This window comes from Nipponia nippon, unplaced genomic scaffold, assembly GCF_047370975.1.
Source record: "Nipponia nippon isolate SJK-2023a ecotype South Korea unplaced genomic scaffold, ASM4737097v1 scaffold_37, whole genome shotgun sequence".
Classification (NCBI taxonomy): domain Eukaryota; kingdom Metazoa; phylum Chordata; class Aves; order Pelecaniformes; family Threskiornithidae; genus Nipponia; species Nipponia nippon.
The window spans coordinates 3,226,434-3,241,602 of NW_028262355.1; the positions used below are offsets into that span (position 1 = coordinate 3,226,434).

The 15,169-nt window shown below is 52.7% G+C and overlaps 1 long non-coding RNA gene across 2 annotated transcripts; it reads left to right on the top strand.

The window, feature by feature from the left end:
• The first annotated feature begins 6,285 nt into the window (after positions 1–6,285).
• LOC148053790 (uncharacterized) lies at positions 6,286–13,338 on the top strand. Of its 2 annotated transcripts, XR_015707916.1 has the most exons (6): positions 6,286–6,848; positions 7,167–7,475; positions 8,205–8,373; positions 9,095–9,286; positions 9,539–9,648; positions 11,886–13,338. It is a non-coding gene; the product is annotated as an uncharacterized LOC148053790 (long non-coding RNA). The 2 variants fall into 2 exon arrangements; XR_015707915.1 differs by lacking the exons at positions 6,286–6,848; positions 7,167–7,475 and having other exon boundaries at positions 7,867–8,373.
• The last annotated feature ends 1,831 nt before the right edge of the window (positions 13,339–15,169 follow it).

The following is a 15,169-nucleotide window of genomic DNA, read 5'->3' on the forward strand; positions in this document are numbered from 1 at the left end:
GATATAGATCGTCTGCGCTTCCTGCTCTGTGGAGGACACTGTGCTGAGACAGGGGTGAGCTCCCAAAGGAAAAAAATACAAGGTCATGGGGGTTTTTTTGTTTGTATTTGGGGGTGGGGGGGGGTGTATTTAAAAGAAAAAAAAAAAAAGAGTGGAATGTTGACTGGTGGCAGCCTGCAGACCTCTTTGGCTGCCCGACCTCTCCTTTTCCTCTCTTGAAGTCCTCTTTCGTGGCTGTAATTGTCGTTTGGAGAAGTTCGGAAGAGCAGTTCAGGGACTTGCCTGGGCCCGTGTGCTAGTAATACCAGGAAGGGAAACGCTTGAACGGATAGCAAAGAAGTTGGCTCCAAGTAGAGGTTCTGAAGGAAGAACAACGATAACAGGAAGCAAATAGCAAGTTACCAAAAAATGGGCGCATGTCAAACGCCTCCGAGTTTTATTGCCGAATGTTGTTTGGCACTATGTTCCAAACGGCTATTTTTTCCTTTGCTCGGCTGTAGCCTTCGCAAGACTTCACAAAACCGGGCAGCTTGGGACTCCTCCCCAGCTTTATGCTACAGGTTTTTTTTCCTCTCTCAGCAGAGTGTCAGCTGCCGCCGTTTCACCGTGGTCGCCCTTTCTTCTGCCGTGAAAGCGCAAGACGGACGGAAAGGCTGCGTAGCGGTCTGCGAGTACAAGGTACGTCCGCGATGCATGTCCGCGTTTTTCCTAAGGCGCTTGTAGCATGGACTTCAAAGTTAACGTCAAGAATGCACCAGCTCTCCTTCCTTCTGTAGTTTTTCTAGGAACTATTTTAACGCAGATCCTAAAAGGAGAAGAAGGTCTGCGCTGGAGCGTGTTCTGCCTGTGCAAAGCCGACTTCCCTCCGTTTATTTTGCCTTCCTGAAAGCGCAATCTTCTGTTTCTGTGCACTTACTAGGAAATGATATCGGGGAAAATAGTTGCGTCCTAAAAGAGGAAAGACGCCGTTTGTAAGAGTTCAGGCGTTCAGAAGAAACAGGCTTTGTTTTTGTCATAGAAGCTGTGTGCTTTTTCAGTCAATAAGTTTTGAAAATATCTTAGAGTAGTACTTGAAAAGCTTACTGAGATACTAGCGTCCGTACTAAAAGCGATCCAGGTCCAAGGAGAGACGTGGACAAAAGAGGAGGAATCGGCCTCGAAAATTCATGTGTGTGATCAAAAACGTTCAAAACTGGAAATACGGGTGCGAGGCATTGCAGTAGAGAAAAATCTCTTGCCTTTATATATATATATATATATATAAAAATAATATTCATATGTATATATACAGAATTCATATATGTATATAAAAAGAAGGATTTCCAAATGCAAACCTATATCTGCTGTATTATATAAATGATTCAAAAATAATTTTCTGTCTTTTTCCGTTTTTTCCGTCTCCGTTTTAGTTCACCGATGCGGGTTTTTAAATCACTTCCTGATGTTCTTAATCGCCGCTTCCTTTAAGCACTCTCCTGTCTCCTTTTGTCCTCTTTGCTGCCTTTATTCCCCTGTATTTATGTTTTAATTCTTTCTTGTCTTTCCTTAGGGCCCTCGTTTTTTGAATTTTCCTTCTCCGTCCCTTTAGTTCGCTGTCCTGTTTTTTAATTTTCCCATTTATTTCCCTAATCCCTGTTGCTTTTTCAGTGTTCTATGTTGACTTTTCCCCTTGGGGTTTAGTTGGGTTTAATTGTTTCTTCTCTTCCCTTAGTGCCCTCGCTTTCTAAATTTTCCTTCTCCGACGGAGCTCCCTGTCGCTATTGATTAAGTTTTTCCTTATTTCTTCCATCGCCCTTGCTGTTCAAAGCCTCCTGCTTTCGGCTGGCAGAGAGTTAAGGTTCTTCCTAGTAGCTGGCACAGTGCTGCGGTTTGGATTTAGGATGAGAACAATGTTGGTAACGCACTGACGTTTTTGTTTGTCGCTAAGTAGCGCTTACACCGCTCAAGGCCCTTTCAGCTTCCCGTGCTCTGCCCGGTGCGCCAGAAGCTGGGAGGCGCCACAGCCAGCTCAGCTGACCCGCACCGGCCGAAGCGCTATTCCCTCCCGTGTGACGTCACGCTCGGTAGGGAAACGGGGGTCGTTGGCCAGGAGTCAGCGATCGCTGCTCGGGGACGTGCTTGGCATCGGTCGGCGAGTGGTGAGCACCTGTAGAGTGAATCGCTTGCTTTGTATACTGTTATTGGTTTATTATTATTACTACTAGTACTATTACTACTATTCTGTTGTCTTTTCCTTCAATTGTTAAACTGTTCTTCCTTTAACCCACGAGTGTTCTGACTTCCACCCTTCCAATTTTCTCCCCCGTAGCGGCTCTGTGGTGCTTAGCTGCTGGCTGGGGTTAAACCACGACAAAAGCTTCTGTCTACTTGTATTCCGTTTGCCGTTTCCCTTTTTTAATTCTTCCTTGTCTCTATTAGTACCTTTGCTTTTTCAATTGTCTTCCTACGTCTCTCTTTTAGTTCACTGTCCCCGGTTTTCATTTTTTTCTCTTTGTTGCCCTAATTCCTGTCATTATTGAAGTTTTTTGCTTTTATCCCGTTCCCTGTCTTTAGTTTTCAAGGAGTTGTTCTCTTTCCTTAGGGTCCTCCCTTTTAACAGCCTCGGAGGGGGCGTAGCTTCCCGCTGAGGAGCGGCTGGAGGAGGCGAGGTGGTTGTCAGCCGGGTCGTCATTTAATGGTAAAGTATGAAATGGCATGTTGGTTAATCATTTCCCGTTTGGTTTTGTGGGAGCTGTGCTGGCTGCCTTGAGAATCGGCCGAGAAGTTGAGGTGAGCTGGGTGGTAGAGGGGAGGCACACGGGGCTGGCTATTTCACCCGAGCGCCACGGGAACTTTGTGTCTCCTGGCATCCTAGGCGCACCGAGCGACAGCCGCAGCATCTTTCTTGAGAACAGGCGTGGAGCAGGGGAGCAGAGCGGTGCGGTGCTTTTGAGGAGGAGGGTGTCGCAGAAGCGGTTGGCAGTAACCAGACCGATGCTGAATACCAGCACTGTGTTTTAGTTTGTTAGTGTGCTGTGGGTTTTTGGGTTGGGAGGTTTTGGGGTTTTTTGGGTTTTGTTTTTCGGTTTTTTTTGAGATGATGAAGAAGAACTGAGTGAGTGCAGGAATGTTCTAGTTAGGTGTGTGGTGGTTTTCTTTTTTCTTTTTTGAGGGTGGATTCAGATCCCTGGCCCTCTGAAAGCTCAGTTGCGGGGTGAGGGCTGAGGAGGTATCAAGGATAGGAATTGCAGGGAGGGGTTATAAAGTTGGTGTCGGGGAGAGGCCTGTCCAGGAGCAGTCTCCTTTGGGAAGGGAAAAGGACCGGGTTACTGTTCTTAGCACGCTGCTGACGTTGGCTGGGCAGGGCGGTTCCATCCTGTGTCTGTGTGTTCTGCTTTTGCGTAGTCTGTCTTCTGTGTCTCGTACCCTGGCTTTCTCGGGTCTTGATGTTTCCGTAGCTCTTGGTGATCATGGGGCCCCTCGGTAAGCCTCCCGAGGGTCTCGAACGTGTCGCCTCATCGGCATGGCGTTTCTTGAGCCCTGCTTATCTTGCCGTCGTAGCTTAAAGCGCGGACGTGTCCGGGAAGCGTCGCGTTACAGATGTTTCTGAGGGATCGTCTGTTGTGTGCTTTTTCAGTCAGTAAGTTTTGAAAATATCTTACAGTAGTACTTGAAAAGCTTACTGAGATACTGGCACCCATACTAAAAGCGATCCAGGTCCAAGGAGAGACGTGGACAAAAGAGGAGGAATCGGCGTCGCTTTCCCGAGAAGCATTGCCAGCCTTGTAAGTAGCGACAGCGAGTCCTGACGTGGTTTCGGTGAGTTACTGCTTCGGCAGCGTCCTTTTTCCTTAACCTACAGCGTGTGGTTTCTTACTTCAGTTGGAAAGAGATTTTCCAGAATGGAAGTCTTTCTCATTCAAAGAAGTTGTGTTTTATGAACTCCCCATCAGAGTGGGGATCTTCAGAGATGATGCGCTTGGCAGTAGAAGTCAGCAGCAGCGAGACTTTCCGCTCTCTTAAAAAAAAAAAAAGAAAAAAAAAAAAAAAAAGAAAGAAAAGTCCGTTTGCTTCCAAAGACCCGAGCACAGCACGTCTTCCGGAAGTCGATGGCATCGCTGGTTCTCAGTTGCAACAGCCGAGATGTCATCAACACGCGTTCCTCTGCGTGCTTCGGTGCAGCCAAAAGCGTTAGCAAATCTGCCGGTCCTTTCTGGTAGCCTTAGGCATTGCAGCCCCGGGGATTGGATTCCGCCCGCAAAGTAAAACCGTATGGGGGATCTCTTCTCTCACTGATTTTTCTACCCTAGATGTAACTTTAGGAAAAAAAAAAAAAGTTAAAATTGTCTATACAAACTGCCTTGCATTGTTTCACCTGCAACTGCCAACTAGCTGTGGCGTTGTTTCAACTTTAACTGCCAACTAGCTGTGGCGTACAATTGCTTAGGTGTATTTGAGCCGTTAGGTATTTGTTCTAAACGTTGACCAGGAGAGGCAACTGAACGTTATGGGTTCCCCCCCCCCCCCGGCTCGTTTGACGGAGTGCTCTGAAGTACTTTTCTTTCTGTCTGGCTTTCAAGGGTGCGTTTCCCTGGCAGTTCAGTAGCATCTCTCTCGGGCAGCGCGGCTGGCCAGATGTCGCTCCTAATGACGTAAGGCGCAAAAAACCCCTGGTCAAATGATAACTGCGTATCTTGGAGACAGATAATCTGCTGGTATCGATTCACAGCTGTGCAAGTTAAATTAACGCAAAAGGAAAATCCAGCCCTTCTCCAGTAGAAGTATTTTTATTGGATGTCTGTAAGCACACGCACAGCTTTTTTAGTAGGAAGCGAATTGCTGCGATTTGTCCTCTGGTTTTCCTTTTACCCTCGAAAGCGTTACGCTTCGCTTCCAGCTTTATCGACCGAGCCAGCAAGATGCGCAGGAGCGCGAGGGCCGTAGCTGTTGCGGCGGATCTGTAAGCGTAGATTCTGATTGCGGTACGCCCTTGTCCTGCAGCCTCGCAGGGTTGTCTCCCTGCAGCCGTGCCGTAAGGAAGGGGTGAGACGTTTTCCAACGCCGGCAAGAGCGCGTACTTTTACGCGAAGAACGTGTTTGGAATCGTACCGGTTAGTCTTCATGCTGATTGGAAGCGTTCAGGTCGCTCTAGCTTTTAAAGGACGTCTTGTGTTTTGAGCTGACCTGCTTACCTCGAATCCTCCTTGAGCTCAACTGCTCTCCCCTCCCTTGCTCTGACTGAATTCCTCTACTCGCTGCTGTGCTATTTTTTTCACATGCGGAAATATCGCTTGGGATTTCTGTTTTTCAGGTGTCTCGTTGCAAGCGTCTCGTGATGCTCGCTAGGTCCCCCCCGGCCCAGGTTGGCCTGCCGGTCGTGAAGCGTCCTGAGGGTAAGGGGCCGGCCCCGTGCCTGGAGGCTCCTGGCTCTGTCTCCGGCGGGTGCCCCGCGGGTGCGTCAGCGAGGGCTGTCTGGTGGGGAGAGTGCCGGGCCAAGAGGGAGCGGGGAGGTTCGCTGCCCCGGGGAGCCCGTCCCAGCGCGGGAACGGAGGGGGAGCACGGCAGAGCCGAGCCTGAGCGAGAGGTGCGTCACCGTCCCCTGGCAGGCTCCCCCCGCGGCGTGGGGCAGCCGCCGGCTTGCGGGACAGGGGCTGGGGGGGGCTGCACCCGTTTGGGGGGGCTGCCCGCATTTTATTTCTCTGGCGGAGCTCCCCTTTTCGGGGGGGCGCCTACATATGTAAACGGCATTATTAAAGTAGCGAGCTGCCGGTCGGGGCTGTTTTCCTTGTTTTGTGCCTTTTTTGGGGGGGTGATGAAAAAGTGTTGGAGGGGCCTTGGGGGTGATGATGTCATTTGGGGCACCCCAACGTCCCTGGGGGCGGGGGCGTGATGATGAAACAGAGGAGCAGGTGAGTGGGGGATGAAGGTGTCATGGGGAGGTTTCCCCCCAGAGAAAACTCGTGTGTGTGTGTGTGTGTGTGTGATTAAAAATGTTAAAAACTGGAAATACGGGTGTGAGGCATTGCAGTAGAGGAAAATCTCTCGCCTTTATATATATATATATATATTGAAAAATAATATTCATTTCTCTCTATATATATAGAGAAAAGGATTTCAAAATACAAACCTGTACCTGCTACGTTCTAGAAATTATTAAAAAATCTAAATGGAGATAGATAGGGTTTTAAAATAAAAAAGAACTTGTCTATATGTGAAGAAATAAAGGAGTTTAAAACACAAAAAGAGATGATGTAGATGAAGGAATTGAAAACAGAAGAAAGTCTGGATAGGTAGAGGTATCTACGCTTACCGTGTGTCACCGAGTAAGCCAAAGTAGGTTGTCTGTGTAATGGAAGTAAAGGTTCTATGGAAGTGTAAACAGATAACTAAGTCTAAATAGACAGAATTGTAAGTAGATACCGAAGTCTAAGATACCAAAGTGTCAAAATATCCAAGTCCAAGAGCAAGATATCCAAGAGCAACACGGTTTGGGGCTCCCAGGAAAGCCGAATCCGCCTGGATTTGTGCAGCTGGAAAGCAAGCGCACCCCCCACCCCCCACATTTTAACGCAGAAAACCAAAAATGGCCTGTTGTTATGATGTGGAAAAGCGCCGGAAAACCCCAGAACTGAATATTCTGGAAAAGCAGAAACCCCCAAGTTTTGTATGATGTAAAAGAAAAAACAAAACAAAACAAAAAAGAACAACAACAAAAAAACAAGCCAACAAACCAAAAAACCCAAACGCAAAACCCGCACCAATTTGGGCCAAATTTGGGGTGAACCGCTGGCAGTTTGAGGGGCATTGCTGGGGATTATCTGGCGTGGATTCCTTCTCCGGAGCGGACTATCCGTTGCGGCTTATCCCAGGTGAGTTATCTGCTGTGGATTATGCCGGGCGGACCCCCTGGTGTAGGTCATCCCCACCCGTGTCCCCCCGTGCACCTTTCTACCCACACACAGCCGCTGTCCGTCCGTGTCCGTCTCCTGCCCCCCGTCCTCCTCTGCCTGTCTCTGCGCCCTCCCAAGTGCTCTCCACCCAAATGTCCCCCCACACAAGGTTTTTCCCCCCGTGCGGGGTTTTTTTTGCCCCGTGACGTGCCCCCCGCGTCCCCTGCCCTCCAGTCTCGTGCCCCCGCTCCCCTGCTCCCCCCTCCCATAACCCCTTTGCTTCTGAATGGCCTTCAGACCATCGAGATGCAAGCGGAAGTCCTCCCGGAGTATAGGGCGGCTCCGCAGACCATGGAGATGACACCGAAAGTCCACCCAGACCATCGAGAAGGCCCTCCAGAGCATAGAGGTGAAACGAGAAGTCCCCTGGATGATACAGAAGGTCGTCCAGCCCACAGAGATTAAACTGGAATTCCTCCGATACCATGCGCGGTGCGTCGCGGGCGGGCATCGCGCGGTGGGCGCAGTTTCCCCCCGCGGAGGGGCCAGCGTGAGCCCGGGGCAGAGCGGAGCGGTCGTTGGGCTGCGGCTGCAGGCAGGGAGGAGGTGAGCGGGGAAGCCCCGAGGAGGGCGGCGGTGCCTGGGGGGGAGCGGCCGGGCCGGCGGGAGGCACGGAGCGGGGAGGGTGCGGTGCCGTGTGGGAGCCGGGCGAGGCGGGGCGCGCCGGGTCGGGGCCGGTGGCGAGATCAGCCCGGAGTCGGGCGGGGGCCGCGCCGGTCCGGAGCCGGGCGGTGGGGGGGGCGCCGCGCCGGTCCGGAGCCGGGCGGCGGGGGGGCTTCCGTGCCGAGCGGCGCCGCGCCGGGGCCGGGCGGGCGCCGCGCCGGTCCGGGGCCGGGCGGCGGGGGGGCACCGCGCCGGTGCGGGGCCGGGCGCCGAGCCGCGTCGGGGCTGGGCAGTGTGAGGGCGCCGGTGGCCGGAGCCGGGCGGGAGGGGCTGCCCCGAGCCGGGCAGGTTGGCGCCGCCCTGGGTCGTTGCCGGCGGTGGGGGTGCTCGGAGCCGCGGGGGTTCTCGGCAGGGCTTCCGAGTACGTCAGCGGCGAGGGGAACGGTGTCCCCGCAGGGTCAGAAAGCATGGATTGCTGCACGGGGCTTTCGGTCAGCCATGTTGGGTCCCCGGGGCATGCTGGGAGGTGTAGTATATATGGACGTGGGTGCCTGGAAGCCGCATTGCTCTCGGGCGCTTTCGGTGCACCGTAGTCGTTGCTATCGCCGCGGCCCCTGCGGCACTAGGTGCAGTTTTGTTGCAGGTTTTGTGTGTTTTTCTGCGGGCTTCCAGCTATGGCTACTCCCCAAGAAGCAGCGCGCCTCCCGACTCTCGGAGCTGCTGCCCGGGATCTGTGCAGGCGCGGTGCAGCCCACATGATCCATGCTGCCGGCACCGGTAACGGCAATAGGATGCTGCGGTGCCTGCGGAGTCATGCCGCTGCGCTCGTTGCTGCCTGCTGGTAAGGAAACGCCGCTTCCGCCCCGCGGGCGTGCTGTCGGCAGGTGCTTGGCGTGCAAAATGCAGACGGCAGCGCTGCCGCCGCCCATGGGCAATCGCTGCGCGCTGGGTGCTCGCTGTTGCCGCCGACGCCGCCTTCTTCGCTGTTACCACAGCGTGGTGGCATGCCGGGCACGATTGGCGGTGGTGGGTAAGGGCCAGGAGCACCAGGGAGGTGAGCGAGCTCCTTTGAGTGTGCAGGGGTGTCTCCTGCCTGCTGGCTGCCCGGGGGTGGTGGGACAGGAAGCTTCAACCTGCCCGCTGCGGCAGGCTCTTGGTCTGCTGGAGGCGAGCTGGGCCAGGGCAGCCCCAGGGAGTTACCTAAAAGCTGATAGAAGGGAAGAGGGGAAGGAGGCGGATATCCCCTAGGCGCAGAGGCAGGGCACCTCCCCAACTCACCAGAGCTCCCCCTGAGCCTCTCCTGGCCCCGCTCACCCCGTGCAGCTGCCCCCTGCTCCAGCACCTCCCCTGAAGCCTGTCCCATAGCACCAGATCGCCCCCAAGCCCTGTTGTGAAGACCACAAGCTGGCTCTCAAGTGGGCTGGATTGTCCCTTAACGCGGGTGCCGTTACCAGCAGTGCGGGGAAGGAGCAGTGTCTCCAGAAGCCTCTGCAGAAGGAAGGGCTTAGGCCAGGGGTGATCTACGGTAATAACGGTCGCCGCTTCTTCTTTCCCTGTGCTAGAGGCCATGCTGAGGACGCGGTTGTCCATTCCTCCCGTGGGGATGCTGCTGACAGCACCTGCCTCAGGCTTGCGTGGGTTGTCTCTGCCTGACCTCACTCTCTTTGCGGTGCGGGGGTGAAAAGGGACAGGCGGAGCGCTTACTGGCTGTGGACAGGAGCTGCCGCGGCTGAAGCCGGAGAGGCTGGAGAAAGGTAAAGAAGAAGAAACGGAAGGCCATCTGGCTGACCACTGCCTCCCACTGCAGGCAAGAGAGAGCCTGCCCCTCTGGGTGGGAAGGGATCCCTCTTTGTAGTGCACTGCAGGCCAGACAGCCGATGTGCACCACAGGGCCTGTATGCATAACCCAAAGTGTGGTACAGCCGCGTAGTGCACGAGCAAGCGAGGCTACATGTCTAGGAAACCTTGTCTCATAAGAGCTGTAAGATATCCACGTATTCTCTTAGGTGGAGGACAGCCGAGTGACTGGAGTTACAGAAGAGGAAGGGAGGAGAGAAGGAGGAAGAAGCATCTCAACTGGCCAGTTCTCCCAGCAGCACCGAGAGCGAGAGCTGTGGTGAGTCCCGGGCCCTTGGGGACCTGTCACCCCTTGTCTGTGCCCCGGTCCCTCCCTGCCCCTTCCCTGGCCCTCTCTCTTTTGCATGCTGCTGTGATTTTTCTTTTTTTGTTCTTCCCTGTACCCGTTCTCTTTTCTCTGTTTTTCTGCACTGCTCCCTTTTCCTCTCTCCCTTTATCCATCTTGTTCTACCACCCCCTGCTTTTTTTCTCTCTCTGCGCCTTTGGCCTGCTCCTTCTCCTTTCTTTTGTTATCCTCTGTCTCTGTCCTGCAGCCCATTGTTGTTTTTCCCTTTTCCATCTTTTTGTCCTGATCTGAATCCATCTCTTTCTCTGTCCTGTTCCCTGATGTTCTTTTCCTCTTTGCACCTGTACATGCCGCTCTGTGTCCCTGCCTTCCTATGTCTCTCCTCCCTCCCTTCTTCCCTTCCTTTCTCTATCCCCTTGTCTTGCTCACTGTTGCTGGTTTTTTTTGTATTCCGTATCTCACTGTCCCTGTCCTCCTTCCTGTTCATCTCTTACTCTTTCTGACCCTTTGTGCTGCTCCCTGTCCCTATTTTTTATTGCTTCCCCTCTCTGTTCCTGTTTGTTCTCATGGTCCACCTCTCTGTTGTTCTTTCTGTTGTTCTCGTTTGTTCTCCATCACAGCATCCTGCTCCCTGTCCCTCTCTCTCTTGCAGTATCCCACTTTCTGGCTCCCTGTCCCTCACCTGCTTCCTAGATCGCTCTGTCCTTCCTCCAGTCTTTCCTCGTCCCTCTGGCCTGCTACCCGTCACTGGTTTGTTCTTTCGTCGTGTTTCTGCCTTGCTGCTGTCACTCTCCTCCTCTCTCTGTCTCTAATGTTTCTTTCACCATCTCTTCCCTGCTCCATGCCCCTTTTCTCTTTTCTCTCTGTCCTCCATCTTCCCTGTAACTCTTTGTCTGTATATCTCCATAGCACTTGTTCTCCCATTGTTTCTCACTATACTGGCCCTGCCCGGCTCGCTGTCCCATTATTCCCCTCTGTTCTGCTCCCTTTTTTCTCATCCTGCAGCCCAGCGATGGTTTTTCTTTCTCCCTCTCTTTGTCCCAATCTCTCTCTCTCTCTTTCTCTTCAATTCCTCTGGCTTGTTCCCTGTCTTTTTGTCTCCCTCCCTCCCTTATTCCTCTCATTTGATTTCTCTCTTGATCTGTCTGTTTGGCTCCTTGCTCATCATTTTCTCTCTCTTTTCCTCTGTCCTGCTCCCTGACCCTGTTTTTCTTCTGCCATGTCCCTGCAGGGCTCCTCATCCCCTTTTTTATCGACTTATCTATCTCCCTGTCCTTTTCCCTGTACCTTTCTTTCTCTGCTCCTCAGTCCTCCCTCATTTTACTTTTCCTCTTTCTGTTCTTCTGTCCTGCTCCCTATCGTTGTATTTTCATTTTTTGTATCTGCTGCTCCAGTAACAACTGCCAACTTGTCCCAGGGGAAGGATGAGTGTACAGGCAGCGAACCCCATAGCAGACTCACTCCCGGGACTTATATGCATTAACGAATAAGCACTTGCTGTCTCCTTTGCACTCACGGCTGTGGTTGTACTCCTTTGTACTTGGTGAGTGGCTGTCAGAGAGTCCAGGGGAGCAGGTTACACGGTGGGTGTCAGGGGCCATGGCCGCAGCTGTGGGCTGCGGCCGGAGGAGCCCCAGGGGGCCCGGTGAGGCTGATGGTGATGGCCCCTCTGTGTAAAAGGGCTGCAGCCCCAGGGGATGGCGCTGCTGGGGCATGCCTGCTGGAGAATGCCGACAAGTCGCGAGGATGTTTCCAACCCACCAGTGCAACAGGCTGAAGTCAGTTGGAGTCAGGCCCCATCAGGGCAGGTCCAGGGATATTCTGAGAGCTGGTGGAGAGGATGCAGGAAGAGGGGCAGGAGATGGCTGCCCCCACCCCTCTGGGTGCCCACCCTCTGGAAAAGGCGCTGGGTGCCTCTCCAACTCAGCAAAACTCCTCCAGCCCTGCTCGCCCCAGGCAGCTGCCCCCAGCTCCAGCACCTCCCCTGAAGCCTGTCCTGTAGGCATGGACCGCCCCCAAACCCTGTCCTCGTGGCAGCAAGCTGGCCCTTGAATATGATTTATTCTCCTTAAATGCAGGTGCTATTAGCTTCAGTTCAGGGAAAGAGCGGCGTCTCCAGCAGCTCCTGCAGAAGGAGGGGTTCCTGCCTGAGGAGAGCTGCAGTCATCCCTGTGGATAATGGTTGGTTGCTTGTTCTTTCCCTCTCCCAGAGGCAGCACTGAGGACTCGGTTGGCGGTTCCTCTCCAGGGATGCTGGTGATTGCAGCTGGCTCAGGTTTGTGTGGCTTGCCTTTGGCCTCATTTTCCTAGCGGCATGGGCAAAAATGGACAGCTGGACGCTTCCTGGCTGTGGACAGGAGCTGCCGCAGCTGAAGCTGGAGAAGTCGGAAAAAGGTAAAGCAGCTGAAGAATAAAATAAAGAGGAGCCAGCCGGCAGCTGCCTCCAGCTGCAGACAGGAGACAGCCTGCCTCTCAGTGTGAGGAAGGATCCCTCTTAGCATAGCCCTCAGCAGATCCAATTGCCAACGTGCATTGCAGGGTCCGTATGCGTAGCTGGAAGCACAGTACAGCCAGGTAACACGTGCACGTGCGAGGCTATGTATCTGGGAGGCCTTGTATTGTAAGAGCTGTAAGACACCAGTCTGTTCTCTTAGGTGGATGACAGTCAAGCAACCGGAGCTACGGGGCCAGGAGAGAGAGAGAGAGAGAAAGACACGTCCGAGGTGTCCAGTTCTCCAAGCGGCTTGGAGAGCGGGAACTGCAGGGAGTCCTGGACCCTTGGGGCCGTGTCGTCCCTATTCTGCATCCTGGTCCTTCCCTGCCCCGCCTTCTCTTTCTCTTGCTGCTGTCATTTTTTTCCACTTCCCCGCACCTCTCCCTCCCTCATTCTCCAAGTCCCCCTCTTTATCTGTTGTTCTACCCCTATGTTTTCTTTCTCTCTCTGCGCTTCTGTCCTGTTCCCTGTCCTTTTTTCATCCTCTGTCTGTGTCCTGCAGCCCATAACTCTTTTTGTCTTTCTTCATCTATGTCTGTCTTCCTATCCCAACTTTTTAAATTTTTCCTCACCTGCCCTTTAGCCCTTCACAATTCCCACCTCTCACCTCTCTGTCTTCATGTCCCTATTTTTTAATTCCTCTGTCCCTGCTCTGTATTCTAGATAGACTTTTTCTTTCTTAAATTCTCTCGTTCCAGGTCCCCGTCCCTGTCTTTTAACTTCTTCCCTCTCTGTCCCATAGCTGCTTTTTGTCTTTATCGTTCTCTCTTTGTCTGGCTCCATGTCCCTATTCTTTAATTCCCCTTCAGCTTCAGTCTTTCCCCTTCAGCTCATCAAGGTTTTTTGGCATTTCTCAGTTTATCCCTGTCCACCTCACTGTCCCCTTCTTAAAATCCTCCCTCTCTGCCCTATGGCCCATCGCTATTCTTTGTTTTTCTCCATCTCTCTCAGGCTGATTCCCTGTCACTTCCTCCTCTCTGGCCTGTAGCCCATCGCTATTTTTTCCCCCCCTGTACCTCTCCCTCTGTGGCTCCCTTTCCCTATTTTTCAGTCCCCCTTCTCTGTCCTGCAGGCGATCGCTGTTGGATTGGGTTTACGTGGCAAGGTTTTGTTAGGTGGGGCAGGGCAGGGGCTGCAGGGGTGGGTTCTGCGAGAAGACACCAGGAGTTGCCCCCCATGTCAGGCACAGCCACTTCCGGCTCCAAGATGGATCTGCAGCCGGTCCAAGCTGAGCCCATCGGCAATGCTGGTTGTGCTTCTGGAACGGACATTTAAGAGGGGGTAAAAAATGCTGCGCAGATGCTGCGATAGAGAAAACGTGAGTGTGAAACAGCCCTGCAGACACTAAGGTCGGTGAAGAAGGAGGGGGAGGAGGTGCTCCAGGCACCGGAGCAGAGATTCCCCTGCAGGCTCTGGTGAAGGCCACGGTGAGGCAGGTCATCCTCCTGGAGCCCGTGGAGGTCCGCGGTGGAGCAGACATGCACTCGCAGCCCATGGAGGACCCCGTGCCGCAACAGGTGGATGTGCCTGAAGGAAGCTGTGACCCTATGGAGAGCTTGCGCTGGAGCAGGCTCCTGGCAGCACCTGTGGCCCTGTGGAGAGGAGCCCACACTGGAGCAGAAGAAGAGCATGAGGAGGAAGGAGCGGCAGAGATGATGTGTGATGAACTGAGTGCGACCCCTGCTCCCTGTCCCCCTGCATTGCTCAGGGGTGGGATGTGGGAAAGTCAGGAGTCATGAAGATGAGCCCAGGAAAAAAGAGCAAGGCGGTTTTTAGATTTGTTCTTATCTGTTGATAAGATAAGAACAAATAAAACAAAATAAGATAAGAACAAATCTTGTCCTACTCTTGATTTTGATTGACAATAAATGGAATTAATTTCCCCAAGCTGAGTCTGTTTTGCCTGTGACAGTAATTGGTGAGTGACCCTCTGTCCTTTTGTCGACCTACAAGTTTTTTTGTTGTATTTTGTCCCCCTGTCTTGTTGAGGAGGGGGAGCCACAGAGTGGCTTGGTGAGCACCCGGTGGCCAGCCGAGGTCAACCCACCCCAGTTCCCTTCTGTCAGGCTCCCTGTCCCTATTTTTCAATTCTTGCCTATGTTTCTTGTACCGCATCGCTTTTGAAACTTTCTTTCTACTTGTCCATCCTTATTTTTTAAATTCTTGCATAGGTTTCTGAAACCCAGTTGCTTTTTAAATTTTCTTGCTACCTTTCTGTCTCCCTGACCTAATTTTAATTTTTTGCCAGTGTTTCTTGTACCCCGTCGCTTTTCAGATTTTCTTCCTACTTCTCCCTCTCTGCAGCTCCGTGTACCTGTTTTTTTAATTCTCGTGTAGGATTCTTGTATACTGTTGCTTGTAAAATCTATTTATGTCTCCCTCTATCCATCTTCCTGTCTCTAATTGATAATTCTTCCCTCTCTGTCCTCTACCCTGTCACTTTTCACACTTTCTACATCTCCCTCTTTCTAGCTCCCTGTCCCTATGTGTTAGTTCTTCCCTATGTTTCTTGTACCCTGTTGCTTTTACAAAATTTTCTTTCTACATCTACCTCTATCCCGCTGTTTCTATTTTTTTTTTTCTTGGCTATGTTTCCTTTCCCCTGTCACTTCAGAATTTTCCCTGTCCCTTGTCTTGTCTGTCTTGTTGTCCTGCTGGTCCCTTCTGCCTCTCTCTCCTGCTCCCTGTCTCTCTTATTTATTCCTCCATCTCTCTGTCCCTGTTCACCCCCGCAGTCTTTCTTCTGCTCTCCTCTCTCTACACAGTTGTCCTGCTCCCTGTCCCTCTCTTGTTCGCAGCATCCCGTTTTCTGTCCCACATGTCTATGTCCTTCTGCCTGCTTTTCTCTTCTCTTTTCTCCCTCTGTCCTGCTGCATTTGGGCACTGAGCCTTGCAGCCAACTCGCCGCCAAGATTTCTTACGTGCATTAATGAATAAACTTTTCCTGCCTCGTCTGTGCCCCTGGATGTGTTTGCAGCCCCTGGGTGCAGAGCATGTGGC